The sequence below is a fragment of the Galeopterus variegatus genome, unplaced genomic scaffold (genome assembly GCF_000696425.1).
Source record: "Galeopterus variegatus unplaced genomic scaffold, G_variegatus-3.0.2 Scaffold8863, whole genome shotgun sequence".
NCBI classification, from domain to species: Eukaryota; Metazoa; Chordata; class Mammalia; order Dermoptera; family Cynocephalidae; genus Galeopterus; species Galeopterus variegatus.
Genome location: NW_007734974.1, coordinates 53,783 through 79,394, shown reverse-complemented (window position 1 = coordinate 79,394; position 25,612 = coordinate 53,783). Strand labels below are relative to the sequence as shown.

At 34.6% G+C, this 25,612-nt stretch overlaps 1 pseudogene; it reads right to left on the bottom strand.

Annotated features, from left to right (window-relative positions):
* Positions 1-25,612, bottom strand: part of LOC103608799 — a 63,161-nt pseudogene that overhangs the window by 817 nt on the left and 36,732 nt on the right.

The following is a 25,612-nucleotide window of genomic DNA, read 5'->3' as shown; positions in this document are numbered from 1 at the left end:
TCTCTCTCTCTCTCTCTCTCTCTCTCTCTCTCTCTCTCTCTCTCTCTCTCTCTCTCTCTCTCTCTCTATATATATATATATATATATATATATATATATATTATATATATATAAATGGTCAACATTTATATAAAAATCATAAATCATAAGGGAAATACAAATTAAAACCATAATGAGATATCATCTCACACCTGTTAGGATGGCTACTATGAAAAAGACAAAATATAACAAGTGTTGGATAGGATGTACAGAAAAGGAAACACTTTTTGGTGGGAATGTAAATTAGCACAGCCAATATTGAAAACAGTATGAAAGTTCCTCAAAAAATTAAAAATAGAAGTACCATATGACCCAGCAATTCTACTACTGGGTATATATCCAGAGGAAATGAAATTGGTGTGTTGATAAGATATCTACACTCACATGTCCACTGCAGCATTATTCACATAGCCAAGATATGATATCATGTACATTGATGGATGAATGGATAAAGAAATATGGTATATACACAATGGCATACTATTCTACCTTAAAAAAAGAAGGAAATCCTGTCATTTGTGATATGGATGGACCTGGAGTACATTCTGTTAAGTGAAATAAGCCAGGCACAGAATGACAAATACTGCATAATCTCACTTATATGTAGAATCTAAAAAAGTTGAATTCATAGAAGAATAAAATGGTGGTTACTAGGCACTGGGGTGGGGGTGGGGATTAGGGAAATGTTGGTCAGAGGGTACAAAATTTCAATTAGATGGGAGGAATCACTTCAAGACATCTATTGTACAACATCTATTGTATGTATATCTATTGACTATAGGTAATAACAATGTACAGTTGTCCCTTGGTATCTGTTGGGGATTGGTTCCAGGACCTCCCATGGATACCAAAATCAGTGGATGCTCAATTCCCTTATATAAAATGGTGTAGAGTTTGCATATATAGCAAGCAATCTCTACCATCATCCCATATACTTTAAATCATCTCTAGATTTCTTATAATCCCTAAAACAACATAAATGCTATGTAAATAGTTGTTATACTATATTTTTTAGGGAATAATGATAATTTAAAAAGTCTGTGCATGTTCAGTGCAGAAGCAACCATCCATCTTTTTTCCCCTGAATATTTTCCATCTGTGGTTGGTTGAGTCCATGAATGTGGAACCCATGGATATGGAGGGTTAGCAGTACTATATTCTAGAAAATTGCTAAGAGAAGAGATTTCAAGTGTTCTAGCCACAAAAAAAAAAAAGGAAAGAAAAGAAAATAAAAACACAAGTATGTGAAATAATGCATACATTAATTAGCTCAATTTAACCATTCCAAAATGTATACATATTTCAAGACAACATGTGGTACATGATAAATATATACAATTAAGAAAAAAAAAGAGTAGTTCTTACTCAACAGCTTCAATAGCACCCTTAAGACTTAACTTTCTGGGGTCTTACTGAATGCACAAGCTGTTTAGCTGGTCTCCCCACTGTGGTGGGTTAGAATTCCAATGTCTCCTAGTACTCAGGGACCTCTGGCATCCCTCTTCATCTCACAGACCCCCAGAGGTTATCCTCTGCCAAGCTTCACAGAGTTTCACCCTACATATGGCCTTGTTCTGTCTGCTGTCCAATGATGTATGAAAAGGGTTCCGTCATATAGTTTATCCAATTTTACAGTTGTTAAGGGCAAAGAGGTGACTTTGATACCTTTCACTCTGTGATGGCTGGAACTGGAAGTCCCATTAATACATTTTTAAATTAAGAATAGCATAGCCAATAAAATCTTTCAATAAAAAGATTACATTAAAATTTCCAGCTATCAAAAGTTAACCAAGGGAAACAATAAGCAGTTAAAATAAAAAGGTTCAACAGAAGCGTCAGCAGACTCATGTGATTTTCCACTATTTTAATTTTCTTAGAATCAGAAAAAGAATTCCAGAAATCATGTCATATTTTGTACATTTTCATTTCTCACTGATAGCACAGTAAACAACACTTTAACCAAAGCCTAATTTTGTGTTCAACTCTGAGTGGACGATTCACGATGAGTCGACTACGCCACTGTTCCTCTTTCACTTTGCCAGATACTCAACCTCCTAGCCTCCCTTAAAGCTAGAAGTGACCACATGGCTGTGTTTTGATCAATAAGACAAACAGGGAATTTGCTAGGGATCTCCTGAAAAGATTTTTATTTTCTTTATAAAAGAAATAGGTGAGACTGACCCCTTTTCCTGTCTTGAATTATACAACTATAATGTATATGAGAATGAAAAGTCCACACTCTAAGCACAGCAGAGAAGAAACAAAGAGCTTGGGTTCATGATGACATCACTGAGCAACTAAACCAATACAGCAACTGACTGCCTCTGAGAATAATAAAACATGCTTGTTTAAACCACTCTGTCTAAAGTTTTCTGTTTCCCGTAATAGAAAACATTTCCAACTGATAAATGCACACACCATTTGTTCTCCTGACTAAGAAGAGTTTGCAGATAAGATACAGTTAGTTTGAAAATAGAATATGAAAAGTAAACGTTTGGGAACTGCATTCTTCTAAAGTCTTTGGACCAGTCAGGTTTCCTTTGGTGTCTATAAAATGCATACCTGTCTTATATCCACTTCTAGATTGCAAACTTCCTTGTGGCCATGTAGCCATGGAGCTTCTCTGTTCTAAACATGGGTCTAAACACTTTTGAGTGCTCAAATTAGCTGGCTGATAGACTCTTTTTCTAGAGGTCCTATAAGTTATCTCTGTCATGTAGGTATTCTTTGACTCCATCAGAAACAAGGACCTTACAGACCTAAAACTTTTTTTTTTTCATAGAAGTGAGTATGCAGGTAAGACAAACAAGCAAAGGGATGGCTCATGTCTTACGTTCACATTCTCTGACATCCAAGTTGAACTGCTGTAAAGCTCCCAAGGTGAGCTGCCTTACTTCAGCTTCCAGCAAAAGTTGCATCAAGGATGTGGCTCAGTGCTTGCAAGCTGACATACATGCTGTCTGGGCCACCTTTCCCTGAAATACAAAGGATAAACAACAAAGTTAATGGATTAAGATGAAATTCCAAAAAAGATTAAAATCAATTATTTTTCAGTTAGAAATTTCTTTAAGGTTCTCCTCATTATGATACTCCTGCATTCACATAATCTTGGAATTAAAGCATCTGAAGGAAATCATCTTAAATATTAACTCCATCATTATTAGTCATGACAGCTATAACACTAAGCTGAAATTCACAAAGCCCAGCTACTAAGAAGCACTTTTTTTTCTAAATTGACAATAAGCAATATTCAAAAATCTTAATTATACTGAGAGAGAATATTCCACAGAGAATAAATTTCAAAAAGTCCCTTCCAAAAAAAATTCTTAAAAAGCAAATGTAAATAATAACCTATAACTTTATGAGTGCTTTATGATTTTACACATACAAAATGACTGGCAATTTTTTTTTGCTCCTGGCTGGTAGAGGGATCAAACACTGGACCTTGGTGTTATCAGCAGCACTCCCTAACGAGGTGAGCTAATCAGCCAGCCACTAACACATGTAAAATGAAAAGAATAATTTAAAACAAAATGATTACCTGAAAAAAAAAACAATTAAAAGAATGAATTTTGTTTTCTTAGAAAATATAGAGATTTATTAACATAAACTATAAGCTAATTTTTAAAATACGGATTTTAAAATTAGTATTTTACCATCTTCTCTAAAGGACTCAAAGTACTTTACATTTAATGAATTACATCTTATTCCCAGGTCTAAGTTACATATCATAGAAGATATATCTACTTTTTCTAGATACATATAAATTTTATTTCTAAGTTATTTATCATCTCTTCTGAAAAACAGGATGATATATAGTCGTCCCTCATTATCCATGAGGGATTGGTTCCAGGACTTCCCATGGTTATCAAAATTCACGGATGCTCAAGTCCCTTATATAATATGGCCTAGCATTTCCATATAACCTATACACATAGTCCAATAAACTTTAAATAATCTCTAGATGTACATATAATACCTAATACAATGTAAATACTATACAAATAATTTTTATAATTTATTTAATTTTTTTTTTATTTTTTTATTATTTATTTATATTTTTGATCTCTAATTGGTTCAACTGTGGACGTGGAATCACCATATATAAAGGACCAACTATGTTTTTAAAAGTCTGGGTTTTCAAATTAGTCAGTGAATCCTTCTTTTTTGAAATTTTTAGCCATACACAAAGTTATATAGAACCATATGCTGGACATTTTTGTATCCATTAAACATTATAAATACAGTTTAAGTCCCTGTGTGACCACATTAATCATTTTCCTTCCTCTTCCTGGAGATGACCATTATTGGTATTAGGTATTCCTTTTGCATTTTAATTTTACTATTATGACAAGTATATAACCTGAAATAATACATTGTATTATTTTACATATTTTGAAACTTTCTATAATATCGTATTGTATGTGTAACTTCTGCAACTTGCTTTTTCAGTTTAATATTATGAATGTGAAGATTTTTTAATGTATCTGTAGTTTATTTCTTCAATTGTTCCATAGTGTTCCTTTTTGGGACTTTTTCCCAATTTATTTGCCCATTTTTCCGTGGTTGAAGATCTAGGTTGTTTTTCTATCTTTCTTTTTGTGTCTGTTATAAACAGAATAAGTCACAGAGTAATAATACAGGTAAGAGATCATAAAATGCTAGAGTCTGACTACAGTGTCCTTTTTATATGTTTTATTGGGCCAGGGCCTTCCACAAAAGTATCAGGCTTTAAATAAAATAAATAAATAGAGCTATAATAACTTTTTGAGAAGTTTAGACAAACTGCTACAGTCATTTGGTATTTCTACTCAGTCCCAAATCTGTGTCCTTCTACTAAACAATCAGCTAAAAAGAAGTGACATATAACACTGTATTAGTGTACTACACCGACACAGTAGGCAAAAATAGTTCCAGAGAGTAACAGGGGGTTAATACGTTATCCAAGACATAGGATAGACCCAAGCAGATAAGGTAGTGGTAGTTTAGGAACTAATTCTTCAAATACTGAATATCTGCTGGGGCATACTTTTTAACTTGTGGCCTAACATCCTCATATGTGCCATCATAAAGGACCCAACAAGCTAAGCATGGAGATGCTGAGAAAATCAAAGAGCTAAAAGCTCAGTAAAGCTGAAGGCTGAGAAGATAGCATTTGAAAGGTTTGTTTCAGTGACCAAAATAGATTGCCAAGGAGAACCAAAGCTGACTTGGTAAAATGAAAATAAGATTGCTCAGAGTTAGGAAGTACCAATTTTGAATTTTTACCTCCACCAATTTATTAGCTGTGTGATTTTAGGTAAATTATTTGACACCTATGATTTATTATTCATCTAAAAACATTAAATAGGTTATTAACCTTAACATTAACATGAAACTGAGACTTGGTTTTCAAGCCTGATCAATATATTTCAATTAATAGAGCCAAATATACTTATATATGACCATACATTATGTTACTCTGACATCCTGGGTTATGTAACTGCCCTCTAATCACTTTTTGCCCGACTTCCCCTCAAGCTAACTATTTCTAAACACAGCTATAATTGTGGAAATGTATGTTTTCATTGTTACATATTTTTCTAATTCTAGAAATAACTTTGGGGCTTTGCTAATTCATAGTTTACTCTCCATTCTCTTCCTCACTTTTAGTTTTCATTACCATGCTGTCAATAGGCTTTCCAGGAAAGAATAAACACAGACTCAGGCAATAACAACCTAATAAGTATCTTAATATGAAGCAGACTATTTCTGGGAATGTATAGCCAAAATCACTGCGAAAAGGTAAGAATCTGAAACTTTAAAAAACCTAAACTGGCCAAATATCCTATAAACTGCCTTTGGATACCTCTAGGAACAGTTTAAAATCAATCATAATCACACATAGACTATTCAACTCATGAAGCTATGACAGTATCAGTGGACAGAGACTACACAACAATAAAGACAGAATAAAGAGGAAAAATGAGCTTAGTATCATCATCATATTTTGAATACACAAAGAACCTGGGATGCAGAGATAGTTGGCACATGAAGTCTTACAAATAACTCTATAGGCAACATCATGCTACCTGTTAATGTGTTTATAATATTATGTACTCCAAGACAGTCAATAAATATCAACTACACGAAATAAAAGTCAACTAACAAAGCAAATAAGGAGTTCATAGTATTTCTCAAACCAGTTACAAAGCCTTTTTGTAAGTTTTGGGAAGGGCAGAGGATTTAACTGGTGAGAAAATTCATGATGCTAATTCAAAGCCAGGCTTATTAACATAGTGAGAACAACAACCAGTCATGAGTTGAGGTCCATAAAAATTCTTTTTTGATTTTTACTAGGTAACTCTTTGGTAAACAAATCAACTCACTTTCTTCAACAATATATCACAGATTCACATTCTCTAATTTAATTACCCGCCTTACCTCCTGCTCTCTTTCTATTTACTATTCTACATATTCAGCTTGTACCATAAAACTCTGCACTGGATAATGCACTGCACTGTCATTTCATGCATGTACACTATCTTAAAAAGTACATGTAATGCTTGAGACAAACAAATATGGAAAAACAACATACCAAAACGTATGCGATACATAAAAAGCAGAGGAGCGTTTATAGAAATAAATGCCTACATCAAAAAGGAAGAAAGATCCCAAATAAACAACCTAACATTATACCTCAAGAAAGCAGAAGAAGAGCTTACCAAGACCAAATGAGTAGAAGAAAAGAAATAATAAATATTAGAGCAGAAATAAATAAAATAGTACCTAGAAAAGCAATAGAAAATATCAGCAAAACTAAGAGTTGGCTTCTTGAAAAGGCAAACAAAATTGACAAACCTTTAGCTAGACTAACTGAAAAAGAGAGAGAGAACAAATAAAATCAGAAATGAATAAATATGTATTGCAACTGATACCACAGAAATAAAAAAGATCATAAGCGACTACTATGCACAATGGCAAACCCACAAGTAACCTAGAAGAAATTGGTAAATTTCTAGACATACAACCTACCAAAATTGAATCATGAAGAAATAGAATATCTGAATAGTCCAATGACAAGTAAAAAGATTGAATCAGTAAGCAAAAATCTCCCACCAAAGCAAAGTGCAGGGCCTGATGGCCTCGCTGGTAAATTCCACCAAATACCAACTCTTCTCAAATTTCTCCAGAAAGTTGAAGGGAGGGAACACTTCCAAACTCATTTTACAAGGCCAGTATTACCCTGATACAAAAGCCAGACAAGGACACTACAAAAAGGAACGTTATAGGTCACTATTCCCAATGAACACAGATGCAAAAATCCTCTAGAAAATACTAGCAAAATTCAATAGCACATTAAAAGGGTCATTAACCATGATCAAGTGGGAATTATCCCTGGGATGCAAGGATGATTCAACATATGCAAATTAATAAATGTAATATACTACATTACTGAATTAAGGGGAAAAAACCATATGATCATCTCAACAGATGCAGAAAAAAAGCATTTGACAAAATCCAACATCCTTTCATGATTAAAAACTCTCAATAAATTAGATATAGAAGGAATGTAACTCAACGCATTAAAGGCCATATATGACAAGCCCATAGCTAACATCATATTCAATGGAGAAAAGTTAAAAGCTTTTCCTCTAAGATTGGTAACAAGACAACTATGCCCACTCTCATTACCTCTACTCAACACAGTTCTGGAAGTCCTAGCCAGAGCAATTAGGCAAGAGCACAAAGCAAAAGTCATCCAAATTAGAAATAAATGAGTTAAATATTATCTGTTTGAAGACTACATGATCTTACATATAGAAAACCTTAAAAACTCTGCCAAAAATTGTTAGAACTAATAAACCAATTCAGTAAAGTTGCAGGATACAAAATGAACATACAAGGTTATCATCTGTATTCCTATACACTAACAACAAACTACCTGAAATAGAAATCAAGAAAACACTTATAATAACCACACAAAAATACTTAGGAAGAAATTTAACCAAAGAGGTGAAATATCTGTATACTAAAGGCTATACTAAAACATTAATGAAAGAAATTTAAGGAGACGCAAATAAGTGGAAAGATATCCCATGTTAATGGATTGGAGGAATTAATATTGTTAAAATGTCTATACTATCCAAAGCAATCTACAAATTCAATGCAATCCCTATCAAAAATTCTAGTAATGTTTTTCACAGAAATAGAAAAACAATCCTAAAAGTCATACAGAACCACAAAAGACCTCAAATAGCAAAAGCAGCAGGGAACAAAAAGAACAAAACTAGAGGCATAACACTACCTAATGATTTCAAAATCTACCACAAAGTTATATAGGAATCCAAACAGCATGGTACTCGCATAAAAACAGACACATAGGCCAATGTTATACAAGAGAGATCCCATAAATAAATCCACACATTTACAGTTTATTGATTTTCAACAAAGATGCCCAAAACACAAATTGGGGAAAGAGTAGTCTCTTCAATAAATGGTGTTAGGATAACTGGAAATACACAGGCAGAATAAAATGAGACCCCTATTTCACACCATATACAAAAATCAACTCAAGATAGATTAATGACTTAACCTAAGACCTGAAACATAAAACTGCTAGAAGAAAAATATAGGGGAAAACCTCCATGACATTGGCCTAGGCAATGATATTTTTGGATATGACACCAAAAGCACAGGCAACAAAAGCAAAAATAGACAAATGGGATTACATCAAACTAAAAAGCTTCTGCACAGCAAAGGAATAACAAAGCGAACAATCTAAGGTATGGGAGAATATACTTGAGAGCTACACAACTGATATGGGGTTAATAGCCAAATACATAAGGAACTCATGCAACTCAATAGTAAGAAAGCAACCTGTCTAAAAGATGGGCAAAGGACCTGAATAGCCATTTCTCAAAAGAAGATATGCAAATGTCCAGCAGGTATATGAAAAATGTTCCACATCACTAATCATCTCGAAATGCAAATTAAAACCACTATGAGATATCACCTCACACCTGTTAGAATGGCTATTACCAAAAAGATGAAAGATAACAAGTGTTGGCAAGGACGTGGAGAAGCAGTAATTCTTGTACACTGCTGATGGGAATGCAAATTAGTAAATCATTATGGAAAACAGTATGGAAGTTTCTCAAAAAATTAAAAATGACTACCATATGACCCAGCAACCCCACTATTTTGTATATATCCAGAGGAAATGAAATCAGTATGTCAAAGAGATATCTACATGTCCATGTTTATTGTAGCATTATTCACAATAGCCAAGATATGGAATCAAGCTGTGTCCATCAATGGATGAATTCATAATGAAAATGTAGTATGTATTCACAATGGAATAGTATTCAGCCTTCTACTGTATACTTTAAAACTGCTAAGAGAATAGTTTGAAGTGTTCTCACCATGTGAGGCAATATGTTAAATAGTTTGATTTAGCAGTTCTACCAGGTACACATCTATCAAAACATCACACTGTACACCATAAATACACTTTTTACTTGTTAATTATTTTTTAAAAATGAACAAACTCTTAGTATACATTCAACAACATGGATGATTCTCACAAACATGATTTGGAGCCAAAGAAGCCAGATATAAATCAGATGTATCACATAATTCCAATTATATAAAGTTTTAAAACAGGCAAAAATAATCATCCTGAAGACATGTTATATCCCTGATTAAAATTCCTTCTATACGTCAAGGAAGAACAACATAGCAGGGACTCCTGCCTAATATTCTCAGAATGCTGCTTACACAGGGTGTTCCATTTGTGAAAATGCATACAGCTCTACACTTACGATTTGCTCACTTTTTTGTGCATATGTTATACTTCATTTAAAAGTTTACTTAATAAAACAAACAAAAAACAAGTACATGTTTTGCAAGAAAAAAATATGGCTTTTTTCTTTTGGTATACCTAAATGAAGTGTAATTCAAGACTGTGCAAAGTAGGTACCCAACTGATACCTAACTATGTCTTGGGGGTATCTGATTCTCTTCTCAGAAAAGGGAAATACCATCCACTGTTTCATACTCAAAGACACAATTAACACAATTAAGATGAATGGGTAGATATCTTACAAACTCCTTTGAAGACATACAGAAAGCTCAGTATTCATTACTTTCAATTACTATAGAGTTTAATTACACAGTACTAAGTTCTGTGTCACAGTATTAAATGCAAGTGAGCAGAGGTGAAGGGCATAGAGAAAGCCTCACCATCGTCAGTACCACTGCCATCTTTACCACCATCACCACAGAGGCTGCTCCCGTTTACTGAGCATTGACTCTGTGTCAAATGTTTTGGAAAAACTACCTCATATAATTCTCACAAGAACCCCATGAGGTATTTAATTCTCAATTTATAGATAAGGACAGAAAGAGAGTTTAAGAAGTTTGAATATATCTTGTAAGTGGTGGATCTAGGATTTGAATTCATCCCTGTCAGACTCCAAAGACTCTTAACAATAATTTGATCCTGCCTCCATGTAAAGGGCCTTGTGGTAGGTGGTACATCTTTCAGTTGTGACTTGAGATGATAAGGTAATGAAGAGGATAAGAAGACAAGCCTCCGGTTTACTTAGGATAGTAATGAGTTACATTCTGAGGATCAAGATCTAGAAATTCCCATATGCTCACGTTACCAGGACCCATGCATAAAAGTTTGTTTCCCATGTGCTGAAGAAAATCCCATGGCAGGTCTCACTCCACTCTTATACCTAAATCACCTTAAAATCACACATCCTCCCCAAGTAGATTCTCCCACAACTGAATTCATGTCTTAGGAAGAATTATAATCCAGTTCAAAAAACATTCTTAAAGGCAATTACTGTATATGTATAAATGTCCACTCATTAAAATCCCCATTCTAGACAAATAAATGTTTCCTAACAGCTAAAGAAAAAGAAGCGGATCCCACATACAGACCGGTTCCCGCTCACTGGATGAGCGAGGTGCGGGCGCGGCACCGAGGGTTGCGATCCCGTTGCCGGTCCCGGTCCGGTGTGGGCGTGACACTGAGGGTTGCAATCCGTTGCCAGACACGAAAAAAGACAAAAAGGAAAAAAAAAAAAAAAAAAAGAAAATCCCATGGCAGGTCTCACTCCACTCTTATACCTAAATCACCTTAAAATCACATATCCTCCCCAAGTAGATTCTCCCACAACTGAATTCATGTCTTAGGAAGAATTATAATCCAGTTCAAAAAACATTCTTAAAGGCAATTACTGTATATGTATAAATGTCCACTCATTAAAAACCCCATTCTAGACAAATAAATGTTTCCTAACAGCTAAAGAAAAAGAAGCCCAAGGATGGTGGTTGAAATATCCTGAGAAAGACGTGGGGCTCTTATTTGACAGGAATAGAGCCTATAATGAGACGGTAGATCTGTGGTAAAAAAAAAAAAAGGAGAAGAAAAACAAAACAAAAAATAAGTAAGGAAAATAATACCCACCTAATTTTTCATGAAAAAATTAAGAAGATCAGAAGAAAAACCATAGTTCAAAGACAGCTAGAAGTATACATTCAGATATGGACAGAAGGAGTCAGAGGATGGATACAGCAGGGCTTTAAACTTGGTTCTGAGACTTTCCCACTTGTTTCCCTTTCTTATTCTCAGTCATTTTTCAAGAAACACAAGAAATCCTTTTTTAAACACTTTTTGGTATGTCTTTTATTGAGCTGTAACTACATGAAGTAAACATGTAAATCTTATGTACAGCTTGTTGAATTTTATATATTTAAAAACCTATAAAACCGCCATGCAGATAAAGATACAGAACATTTCCAGAAACCTGAAATTTCTTCATGCCCCTTTCAAACCATTAGACCCACCCTTTTCTGACTTAAGAGACCCATAGCTTAGTTTTGCCTTTTCTTGGACTTTATGTAACTGAACAATCCCTCTTCTGGGCATATACCCAAAGGAAATGAAATTAGCGCTTCGTAAAGATATCTGCACTCCCATGTTCATTGCAGCATTATTCACAATAACCAAGATATGGAAACAACCTATAAACAACCTGTATACACACACACACACACACACACACACAATCAAATATTATTCAGCTCTAAAAAAGGAACAAGTTCCTGCCATCTGCCACAAATGGATAACCCTGGAATATATTATGTTAAGTGAAATAAGCCAGACACAGAAAGAAAAATATTGTATATTCTCACTTATATGTGGAATTTTACAGTAGCCAAGATATGGAACCAACCTAAGTGTCCCTCAACAGATAATTGGATAGTGAAAATGTGGCATATATACACAATAGAATATTATTCTGCCATAAAAAAGAATGAAATTCTGCCATTCACAGCAACATGGGTGAGCTTGGAGAAAATTATCTTAAGTGAAATAAGCCCAGCACAGAAAGAGAAATACTGCATGTTCTCATTCATAAGTGGAAGGAAGGAAGGAAGGAAAGGAAGGATGGAAGAAGGAAGAGAGGGAGGAAGATAACAAGTTAAACTTTCAGGAGGAGAGAAAAGAACTGTGGTTACTAGAGGTGGGAAAAGGGAAGGGGGAGGAGAAATAATGAGAGGTTGGTTAATGGACACATAGCAGCTAGATAGGAAAAATAAGTGTTATGGGTGTACAGTTGAGCTAGTCATCTATAATTAATAATTTACTGCATGTTATCAGTGGCTAGAAGAGATCAAATGTGTTCATCACAAAGAAATGATTAAGTTTTATAATAATGAATATACTAATTACCATTGATATTCAACCCTGTACCCCACAAATATGCATAATCAATATGTTTCAATAAAAAAATTACACCAATTTTAAAAAAAAATCAACATAAAAAGAACAAAACATTGGTTACCAAGGGGAAGAAATGGGGAAATGTATGTCAGAGGATACAAAGTAGCAGAAATGTAGGCTGAACAAGTCTAGAGATCTAATGCACAACATGAGGACTATAAGTAATAAAATTATGCTGTATATGGGATTCACCCTAGAAGAGTGGACTTCAGCTGCTCTTGTCACAAAAGCAAAAACAAATTGGGTAACTATGTGAGATGATGGATATGTTAATTTACTTCATTATAGTAACCTTTTTACTGTCTATATGCATCCCATAACATCACGTTGTATACCTAAAATATACACAATGAAATTTATTTTCTTTTTAAAAAGAAATCCTATATTACTGTCCTCTTCTATACCTAGCTTCTTTTGCTCAGCATAGTGTTTTTGAGATTCATTCATGTTATTGCATGTATCTATAATTTGTTCCTTTTTCTTACTGAGGAATATGAATATATCAAAATTTGTTCATTTTTCTACTGATACACTTTTGAGTTATTCCAATTTATGAATAATGTTTTTAAGTAGAAATATCCACTTTCTGGGCCAACCCATGGCTCACTCGGGAGAGTGCGGTGCTGGGAGCACAGCGGCGCTCCTGCTGCGGGTTCGAATCCTATATGGGGATGGCCAGTGTGCTCACTGGCTAGGCGCGGTGCGGGCGACACCAAGCCAAGGGTTCCGATCCCCTTACCGGTCACAAAATAACAAAAATAAAAATAAAAATAAAAATAAAAAAATAATAAGAAATATCCACTTTCTTTGGACAAATACCTAATACTGAAACTGCTGGAACACAGAATTTTATTAGAAACTGCCAAAGACTTTCTGAGTGGTTGTGACATTTCGCACCCCCCACCAGCAATGTAGAGAATTGTTCCATATCTTCTCCAACAGATGGCACCATAAATCTTTTTAACTGTAGCCATTTTGCTGGGGTATAGTGGTATCTTAGTCTAGATTCAATTTGTCTTACCATATGAGTAATGTTAGAGCATATTTTGATCTGCCTATTGGCAAAATGGACATTCTCTTTTGTAAAGTACCTGTTCAAGTTTATTATCCACGTCTAGGATAGGTCAGGATGAAGAGGAACATTTTCTTAGAGATTGGTCCAAGTTCTTTATATTTTCTGAATATAGATTGTATATCTACATGATTAAATTGTCAGATACATACATTGCAAATATTTTTGCACATTGCTTGGGTGCCTTTTTACTTTCTTAATGGTCTTTTGATGATTAAAAATTTATAATTTTGATGAAGTCCATCAAAATTTGTTTTATTGTCATGTCTTTGTGACTTGCCTAAGAAATCATTGCCTACCTCAAAGTCATGAAGATGTTTTCATACATTTCTTAAAAGACTTCTTGTATTAGCTTTCAAATTTAGCTCTATTATTAATCCATCTCCATTTATGGTGTGGGATAAGTGTCAAGATTCATATTCTTTTTACTTTTTAATTGGGTATTTCAGATCCTTTGAATTTTTATATGTCTTACAATCAGCATGTTAGCATATATTAATTCAGCTGTCATTTTCATGGGAATATATATCAGCATTTCTCAGCCAAGACTCAATGATTCAGAATGCCTTACAGAAAATAAATGTAGTGACTATTTTCTCAGTTTCCCCAAGTTTGTACTATTCCACATGCATAGATGAAATGTTAATTCATTAACTATAATGGATACTTCAGAGCATTAGGGCTCAATTCTCACCAAGAACCCTGGTGGAGAAGAGCTGGTATAGATTAATTTTAGAAGAACTGATGTCTTNTTACTGTCTATATGCATCCCATAACATCACGTTGTATACCTAAAATATACACAATGAAATTTATTTTCTTTTTAAAAAGAAATCCTATATTACTGTCCTCTTCTATACCTAGCTTCTTTTGCTCAGCATAGTGTTTTTGAGATTCATTCATGTTATTGCATGTATCTATAATTTGTTCCTTTTTCTTACTGAGGAATATGAATATATCAAAATTTGTTCATTTTTCTACTGATACACTTTTGAGTTATTCCAATTTATGAATAATGTTTTTAAGTAGAAATATCCACTTTCTGGGCCAACCCATGGCTCACTCGGGAGAGTGCGGTGCTGGGAGCACAGCGGCGCTCCTGCTGCGGGTTCGAATCCTATATGGGGATGGCCAGTGTGCTCACTGGCTAGGCGCGGTGCGGGCGACACCAAGCCAAGGGTTCCGATCCCCTTACCGGTCACAAAATAACAAAAATAAAAATAAAAATAAAAATAAAAAAATAATAAGAAATATCCACTTTCTTTGGACAAATACCTAATACTGAAACTGCTGGAACACAGAATTTTATTAGAAACTGCCAAAGACTTTCTGAGTGGTTGTGACATTTCGCACCCCCCACCAGCAATGTAGAGAATTGTTCCATATCTTCTCCAACAGATGGCACCATAAATCTTTTTAACTGTAGCCATTTTGCTGGGGTATAGTGGTATCTTAGTCTAGATTCAATTTGTCTTACCATATGAGTAATGTTAGAGCATATTTTGATCTGCCTATTGGCAAAATGGACATTCTCTTTTGTAAAGTACCTGTTCAAGTTTATTATCCACGTCTAGGATAGGTCAGGATGAAGAGGAACATTTTCTTAGAGATTGGTCCAAGTTCTTTATATTTTCTGAATATAGATTGTATATCTACATGATTAAATTGTCAGATACATACATTGCAAATATTTTTGCACATTGCTTGGGTGCCTTTTTACTTTCTTAATGGTCTTTTGATGATTAAAAATTTATAATTTTGATGAAGTCCATCAAAATTTGTTTTATTGTCATGTCTTTGTGACTTGCCTAAGAAATCATTGCCTACCTCAAAGTCATGAAGATGTTTTCATACATTTCTTAAAAGACTTCTTGTATTAGCTTTCAAATTTAGCTCTATTATTAATCCATCTCCATTTATGGTGTGGGATAAGTGTCAAGATTCATATTCTTTTTACTTTTTAATTGGGTATTTCAGATCCTTTGAATTTTTATATGTCTTAAAATCAGCATGTTAGCATATATTAATTCAGCTGTCATTTTCATGGGAATATATATCAGCATTTCTCAGCCAAGACTCAATGATTCAGAATGCCTTACAGAAAATAAATGTAGTGACTATTTTCTCAGTTTCCCCAAGTTTGTACTATTCCACATGCATAGATGAAATGTTAATTCATTAACTATAATGGATACTTCAGAGCATTAGGGCTCAATTCTCACCAAGAACCCTGGTGGAGAAGAGCTGGTATAGATTAATTTTAGAAGAACTGATGTCTTAATATTGAGCCTATTGATCCATAAACATACCTCTCCATTTAAGTCTTCTCTTTATTTCCCTTGGTAATATATTGTACTTTTATGTGTACAAGTTTTGCACGTATTTTGTTTATTACAAAGTATTTCCTGTTTTATGTTATTCTAAATTAATTTTTTATTTCAGTTTCTAATTATTCATTATTAGGATAGAGAAACAGGATTGCTTTTTGCATAGTAACCTGGTATCTTATGATCCTGCTAAACTGTTAGTACTAGTATCTTTTCTTGAAGATCCCAAAGGATTTTCTACATAGGCAATAATGTCAATTTAAAAAAAGAATGAAGTTTATTCCCTTTCAAGTAGCATCCTTTTTATTTATTTTTTGCCTTATTGCACTAGCTAACCCCAACAGGATGTTAAGTTGGAATGGAGAGATCAGATCTTAGGGGTGAAATATTCAGTCTTTCACCATTAAGTAAAATGTTAGCTGTAGGTCTCTCATAAGATACCCTTTATCAGATTTCATAAGACCAGACTAAACCAATGAGATGTTTTTGTTTACTTTTCATGAAAAGGTGTTCAATCTTATTAAATGCATTCTCTATACCTATTGAGATGATCCCATGGAAACATGTCTGTGTGTGTGCATGTGCATATATTCATATGCTTAATTATATAATTTATGCAATAACCAGATTTAACCATAGTGTATCCTTTTTTTTATATAATGCTGAATTTGATTAGCTACTATTGTGTTGAAGTTTTTTGAGTCTGTGTTCATGCAGGATATTGGTCTATAGTTTTTTGTTTTTATATTGTCTTTGATTTTGCTATTAGGATCATATTAGTCTCATAAAATAAATTTAGAAATGTTTCCTCCACCACCTCTGTTTTGTGAAGAATTTAGTTTAAGATTGGTGTAATTTCTTCATAAATGTTTGGTAGAATTCACTAGTGAAGTAATCTTCGCGTGGAGTTTCTTTGTGGGAAGGCTATAAAATAGAAATCAATATTCTTCATTATAAGTAAGCTTATTAATATTTTCTGTTTCTTCTTCAGTATTTGTAATTTGTGTCTTTCAAAGATTTAACCAAGACATCAAGTTTTCAAATTAATTGGCATAAAGCTATTCATATTCTTACTTTATTATACTTTTAGTTTCTGAAGGGTCTATAGTGATATTCCCATTTTCATACCAGAAATTAGTAATTTGAATCTTTGCTCCTTTTTTCTAACAATGTATTAATTTTTTAGAAAAAAAGATTTTGATTTCTTTTACTATTTGTTCATTCTTATTTCATTAATTTCTGCTCTTATATTTATTATTTTCATCTTACTATCTACTTGGACATTAATTTGCTCTCATTTTTTTTTTAAGGTGAAGCCTAGAATTTGGTTTTGGACCTTACTTCTTACTTGATATAATTATTTAAAGTGATGAATTTCCCTCTAAGCTAAAAGTTCTCATCTGAGAGAAATTTTGTTTCCCAGGGACAGTTGGCAATGTCTGAAGAAATTTTAAGTTGTCTACAATTGGTGGGGGGGGGTCAGTGGAAGAGACAAATACTACTGGAATATAGTGGGTAGAAGCCAGGGATGCTGCCAAACATCTTTTAACACACTGGACAGTCCCTTACAAGAGAGAATATCTGGCAAAAAATGTCATTAGTACCAGTGTGAGAAACGCTGCTGCAAGTACTGCATTAATGGCACCCCACAAATTGTGATACGTGGTGTTTTCATTTTCAGTCAGTTCAAAATATTTTCCGATTTCCTTTGTGCATTCCTTTGTAAGAAGCATGTTGTCTAATTTCAAAGAATTGGGGATTTCTCTGGATGTATCTGATATTGATATCTTATTTAATTCTATTGTAGATTGGGCAAACATACTCTACACAATTTTACTCCTTTTAAATTTATTAACACATACTTTAAGGCCGAGAATATGGTCTAGCTTAGTGAATGTTCCATGTCACTGGAAAAAAATGAGTATTCTGCTGGTTGGTGGTATAGGGTACTATAATGTCAGGTAAGTCAAGTCATTTGGTACTGTTCTATAAATAGTATATTTTGTACACTTGTTTTAACTGAAAGAAGTTCAGTTACTGAAAGAAGTGTTAAAATCACTAACTATAATTGTGAATTTGTCTATTTATCCTTTCATTTCAGTCACGTTTCGTTTTTCATACATTTTGAAGATTTATTATAGAACACAGACATATTTAAGATTGCAATGTTTTCTGGATGAATTGGCCCTATCATCATAATAAAATGTCAATTTTTTAAAAAAAATTTTAAAAATTTTTTGTCCTTTTTGAGACCGGCTGCACCACGCTCAGCCAGTGAGTGCACTGGTCATCCCTATATAGGATCCGAACCAGCGGTGGGAGTGCACTGCACTCTCCCGAGTGCGCCACGGTCTCAGCCCTCAATTTTTTTTAAAAAAACATTGTACATATCTGTGGGGTAGAGAGTTGAATAGCATAACCTGTGTGCACTATGTGATGCTCAAATCAGGATAATCAGTATATTCAACATTACATAATGTAATCATTTTTGTGGCCTTTTACCAATTTCTTGCTAACCCCTCCCACCCCACTTCGGCTCCCCCCTTCCCACCTCAGGTGGCCTCAATTGTGTTCTCTCCTTTTGAACGTTCAATGAATTATTGTGATTGTTGTACATTTCTTTTTTTATTCATTTGTTTGTATTTTAGTTCACACTTATGAATGAGGATGTGCAGTACTTCTCTTTTTGTGTCTAGCTTATTACATTTAACATAATTTTCTCTAAGTTTATCCATGCTGCTACAATTGGCAGCATTTCATTCTTTTTTATGGCAGAGCAGTAATCCATTGTGTATATCTATCACATTTTCCTTATCCAGTCATCATCTTTGGACATTTAGATTGGTAATCTTGACTATTGTAAACAGAGTTGCGACAAACTGTGCAGTATAACTTCAACATGGTGATTTCCATTCCTGTGGGTACAAACCCAGCAGTGGGATTGCTGGATTACATGGCAGTTCTACCTGTAGTTGTTTGAGAAACCTCCATACTGTTTTCAAATAAGTGTTTTAAGCCTTTTGTTATTTAACAAAGCTTTCCACAACTAAATTCTAGAAGCTCAAGCTTTTGGTTTGAACTAACTTTAAGGAGTTTCAAGGGCCCTGGAACTTCTCAAAGGATATATAAAAAAATGTATCAAAACTAATTTATTTAATAAACTAAACTATATGGGAAAACATTATCAGTACTAAAGGTGTTATGGATATGTGTTCCAAAATCTTGTAAGGTTCTTAAAAACCGGGGTCTTAATATAAATGCTACCGGTCATAATCTTGGCTCAATTTTAATTTTAAAATGTTATGTTTTCAAATATTTCATAAAAAAACTCTAAAAGGTAAAGTTTCCTAACAAACTTTAAGCTCATAGCTTTAAACTAAAGTTCCAAAATTCTAATAAAAAAACCTAATGTGTTTGTAAAATTGTTCACAAAGGTCAAAACAACAGAAGTTAATTAATAAACTAATTTTAAAAAATTATGGGTTTTTACAATTTCCTTATTTTAAAACACTGCTGGTTCTCTTAATGTTTTATTTTCCAAATTTAAAAAAACTCTTTCTTAAGCAATGTATAACTAACAACAATTTGATAAAATATCATTTAAAAACAAAAATTAAAGCATTTGTTTTCTCCCTATTTAATGTCCCCCAATTTAATAAGTTTAAGTATCTTCATAATTATTATAACAATGTGGCAATTCTTATAAATTCAATAAAAATTAACTCTCTTTCTTTATAATAGGATATAATTTAAAACTTTAGATATAAAATAGCATGTTTCACTTCTAAGTTCTAACCCTTCTTTCATGTTGCCTTAATTTGGTCTAACTGCTGCTTCACCCTGCTGTTCATCTTCACCGCCCACCCCCCCAACGTGGAACAAAACACCACCTGGGGATGAGCCTTCCCAGTGCCATAAAATTTATACAGAAAAAAATAAAACTTTTTCGATCAAAATATTAATCATCAATGCTTTTATAAAAGTGCCTAAATCATTAAGGGGGAAATAACATCTTCTCTACAAAAACAGTTATCTAAATTTACCTGGCCTTAAAGACAGTGTTTGTAACTAAATAAAACATCCTGTTCCTAAACAAAAACTTGTAATCAATCCAAAATTTTACAAGAAACTAAATGCTATAAAAGCAGTAATGTCCTAAACAGGTAAACATTAACAAACTCTCTAAACTCAAAATCAACTATTACATGGAGCAAAATCCCATTCCAGAGTTTCAACAATTGGTAATTACACCTAATTCACAGCACCTGGGATAATGCCAGTGCAACCGCCCTAAAAAACAATAATATCATCAGTCCTCTCCTAAAGTAAATTTTAAAAACTTACTATGCTAAATAATACTCACTCTGCTTTAAATGCTTTTGTCTTAACTGTAAAAACCTAATCTATAGCTTTTGCATTTTCTTTTAAATAAATAAAACGGGGGAGATGTGGAGTATACCTAAAGCAAATGTATTTCACAGGGCCTGGTTTTCCGAAGCCTTGCAGTTTCCAGTTTGGCCTAGCTTCTTAAAGGTACAAATAGGGCCGGCCCGGTGGCGCACTGGATAGTGCGCCGCTTGGGAAGCGCGGCAGCGCTCCCGCCCGAGGGTTCGGATCCCACGTACAGACCAGCTCCCGCTCACTGGCTGAGCGAGGTGCGGGAGCAACACCGAGGTTTGCAATCCCGTTGCCGGTCCCTGGTCCGGTACGGGGGCAACACTGAGGGTTGCGATCCGTTGCCGGACACGGAAAAAAAAAAAAAAAAAAAAAAAAAAAAAAAAAAAAAAAAAAAAGGTACAAATAAAATGTTAACCTTGCGGATAACAGGAAACTTTCCCCAGGCTAGTCTCTGTTGTAAGAGAGAGAATTGTAACACAGCAAGGTTGCTGGCTCAAAGGACAAAAAGGTTACTGATTAATATGTAAAAATACTGGAAAATTGCTGTAAAAAAATGCTTGCTAAAATCAAGCTTTTGTTGGTGAATGAACTTAACTTCTTAAAAATTGCATTATAAAATGTCACCTTGCTTTGTTTACTAAATGTTTCAAGCTTCTACTGTTAAACTTGTTAAACAATACTTAGCAAAAACCCCACCTATTTTCTCTTCCTATAACTTCCTGGTCTAAAAAATAAATGAGGGAAGAAAACCCCAATTTGTGGTTAATTTCCCAAATGGAAGGAATGCCTCTATCTTAAGGGTCAAGGAGATTAACCCCTTCTCGGGGATTCTCACTGCTCAAAAAAAAAAAAAAAAAAAAAAAAAAAAGATCTTTAAGTAATCTTTGGTGGCTCCATCACCCAGGAAAAAGGGGTAACAAATCCATAAAAGGCAAAGCAACACATAGTGGCTGTACTAATTTACAGTCCCACCAACAGTATAGGAGGGCTCCCTTTCTCCAGACCCTTGCCAGCATTTGTCTCTTTGATACCAGCCAGTCTTACTGGGGTGAAATAATATCTCGGTGTGGTTTTGATTTGCATTTCCCTGATGATTAGTGATTTTGAGCATTTTTTCATGTGTCTGTTGACCATTTGTATGTTATTTGGTTTTTTTTTAACTGAAAAGTTGAGTTCCTTGTATATTCTGGCTATTAATCCCTTGTCAAATACATAGTCTGAAAATATTTTTTCCCATTCTGTAGGTTTTCATTTTGCTCTGTTAGTTGTTTCTTTTGCTGTGCAGGTTCTTTTTAGCATGATATAATCCCATTTGTTTGTTTATTTTTTTCCATTGTTGCCTGTAATTTTGGGATTTTATTTAGAGTCTTTGCCCAGTCCTATTTCCTGAAGTGTTTCCAATATATTTTAGGAGTTTTATAATTTCAGATATTATATTTAAGTCTTTAATCCATTTTGAGTTGATTTTGGTACACAGCGAGAGGTGTGGGTCTAGTTTCATTCTTCTAGATACGGATGTATGATTTTCCCAATACTATTTATTGAAGAGGCAGTCTTTTCCCCAGTGTATGTTCTTGGTGCTTTTATCAAAGATCAGTTGGCAATTAAGCATGTACGTTGACTTATGGGTTCTCCATTCTCTTCCATTGGTCTGACTGTTTTTATGCCAATGCCATGCTGTTTTGCTTACTATAGCTTTGTGATAAAATTTCAAGGCACGCAAGGCAGGTAGTGTAATGCCTCAGGCTTTATTTATTTATTTATTTTTTCTCAGGATTGCTTTGGCTATTTGGGGTCTTTTGTTGTTCCATATGAATGTTAGGATTGTTTTTACTATTTCTATGAAGAATGTCCCTGGTATTTTGATGGGGATCACATTGACCCTGTAGATCACTTTGGGTAGTATGGAGATTTTCACATTAATTCTTCCTATCCAAGAGCATAGAATATCTTTCTGTCTTCTTGTGTCCTCTTTAATTTCTTTCAACTGTGCTTTGTAGTTCTCATCATACAAATCTTTCATTTCCTTTGTTAACTTTATTCCTAGGTATTTTATTTTTTTGGAGACTATTGTAAATGGGCTAGTTTCTTGATTTCTTTTTCTGCTAGTCTGTGGATGAAGTATAAAAACACTACTGAGTTTTGCATCCTACAATTTTCCTGAAATTTTTTATCAATTCTAAAAGTTTTTTGTAGAGCCTTTACATTTTTCTGTATATAGGATCATGTCATCAGCAGAGACAAATTGACTTCTTTTCTCATCTGGATGCCTTTTATTTTTTCTCTTGCTTGATTTCTCTGGCTAGTACTTAAAATACTATGTTAAATAGGAGTGGTGAGAGTAGGCATTCTTGCTTTGTTCCCATTCTCCCATTCAGGATGGTATTGGTGGTGGGTTTGTCATATACAGCTTTTATTGTGTTGAGATACTTTCTTTCTACAATTGATTTGCTGAGAGTATCATGAAGGGATGTTGAATTTTGTCAAATGCTTTTTCTGCATCTATTTGGATAAACATGTGGTTTTGTCCTTGATTTTGTTGAAGTGGTGTATCACATTTATTGTGTTGCATATGCTGAGCCATCCTTGCATCCCTGGGATGAATCCAACTTGATCATAGTGCATAATTTTTTCAAAGTGTTGCTGTATTCTGTTTGCTAATATTTTATTGAGGATTTTTGTCTATGTTCATCAAGGATATTTGCCTGTAGTTATCTTTTTTTTTTTCTTGTATTTTTGTCTGTTTTTGGTGTCAGGATTATGCCAGCCGCATAGAATGAGTTTGGGAGAATGGCCTCTGTGGCAATTTTTTGAAATAGTTAGAAAATAATTGGTATTAATTCCTCTTTAAAGGTTGGCAGAATACAGTGGTGAAGCCATCTAGGCTTTTCTTTGTTGGAAGACTTCTGATTACTGCTTCAATCTCATCGGTCACTGTGGGTCTGTTCAGTTTTTCTATTTCTTCTCGGGTCAGTCTTGGTAGTTTTTATATGTCCAGAAACTTATTCATTTCCCCAGGTTGTCAAAATTGTTGGCATATAGTTGTTCATAGTACTCTAATGGTTCTATGTATTTCTGTTGCATCAGTTGTAATGTCTTCTTTTTCATTTCTCATTTTTGTCATTTGGGTCTTCTCTCTTCTTTTTTTATTCAGTATGACTAATGGTTTGTCTATTTTGTTTATTTTCTCAAAAAAACAGTTTTTGTTTCCGTGATCTTTTGTATTGTTTTTGGGTCTCTGTTTCATTTAGTTCTGCTCTGATCTTAATCATTTTCTTCCATCTACTAGTTTTGGGATTGACCTGTTCTTGTTTCTCTAGTTCTTTGAGGTATAGCAGTAGGTTGTTCATTTAAAATCTTTCTATTCTTTTGATGTAATTATTTAAATTGCAATAAACTTCCCTCTTGGTAAAGCTTTTGCTGCATCCCACAGGTTTTGATATGAAGTCTCGTTATTTTCATTAATTTCAAGAAACTTTTTATTTCCTGCTTAATTTCTTCTTAGACCCAAAGGTCGTTCAGGAGCATGTTATTTAATTTCCATGTATTAGTAAATCTTTCATAGATTTGCTTGTTATCGATTTCTAGTTTTAAATTGTTATGATCTGAAAAGATACTTTAAATGATCTCAATGTTTTTAAAATTGTTGAGACTCAATTTGTGACCTAACATGTGGTCTATCCTGGAGAATGTTCCATGTGCTGATAAGAAACACGTATATAATGTAGTTGTTGGATGAAATGTTCTGTAGGGTCCAGTTGGTCTAAGGTGTAGTTTAAATCCTGTGTTTCTCTTTTGATTTGTTGCCAAGATGACCTGTCCAATGCTGAGAGACTGGTGATCAGGTCCCCTACTCCTATTTTATCAGGGTAGGCCTCTTCCTTTAGGTCTAACAGTGTTTGCTTCATATATCTCAGTGCTCCAGCATTGGATGCATATACATTTATTATCATTATGTCTTCTTGCTGGATAGGTCCCTCTGTCTTTATATAAAGGACTTCTTTGTCTCTTTTTATGCTGTTTGGTTTAAAGTCTATTTTATCTCTACACTGATGTCTAGTCATCCAGCAGGGTAGTTGCTTTCTCCATTACTCTAGAATGGGCTTTGAGGAGAGAGACTCCCTTCTGTGGATGTGCTTAATACTGACTGTTGAGTAGGGTGTTTTAGTATTGGTTTTAGTATTGCTACACTACTAGAAGTAGTGTAGTCTCTGTGTAAGTATTTTGGCCATATTCAGTGTTGAAGGTGTGTGTGAATGCCTTCATGGTCTAGGCACTGGAGCACTTAGAGATTCCTTGCTGAGGTTAGTGACACTGCATTAGGTCATCGAGAATGTGGGCTAGCTCTTGAGTTCTTGGGAGAAGCACCTGAGTGCCCTGTCACTCTTTGTCTGGGGTGGGTGACCCTGGTTGGGCTTGTTGGCACCCCAGCAAGTATCCCATGATCACGATGGGTACACTGGATTTTACTGGAGCTCCTCAGTTTTAATGGGTGACCCTGGGTAGGGTTTCTTTTTCCTGTTTCCTACAAGCAGAGGCTCCTCCTGGGTCCTTCTTTCCCCTGGTTATGGGATGAGTTGGTGGTGATTGAGAATATTCTTCCTTATTCTATTTGGGTATCCTGGGTTTCTGCAATATCTGAGGGTTCTGTGTGTGCCTCTTCCCAGTCAAGGCAGTCACATGGACTGTGCATGGATCTTCCCACCATAGGTGCCTTACCACCGAGGGCAGCATAATAGTGTTGGGCTCCTGAGTTGTTGGTCTGTGCTTGTTTACCTATTTCATGGGCTCCAGTGTTGATCCTCCTTGTGTCAACACAGTGGAGTGGTTGGCTGGCTGCCTGCACAATGGTGATGCACAAAGGCAGTTGGCTACCCTTGTGGCCAGTGGGCTACCCTTGTGGTGGCAATGATGGCAGGCTACCCTTTTGGTGGAGGTGGCTGTGGCAGACCATCTGTGTGTTGGCAGTGTCTGCAGCAGTGGTGGGCTGCCTGC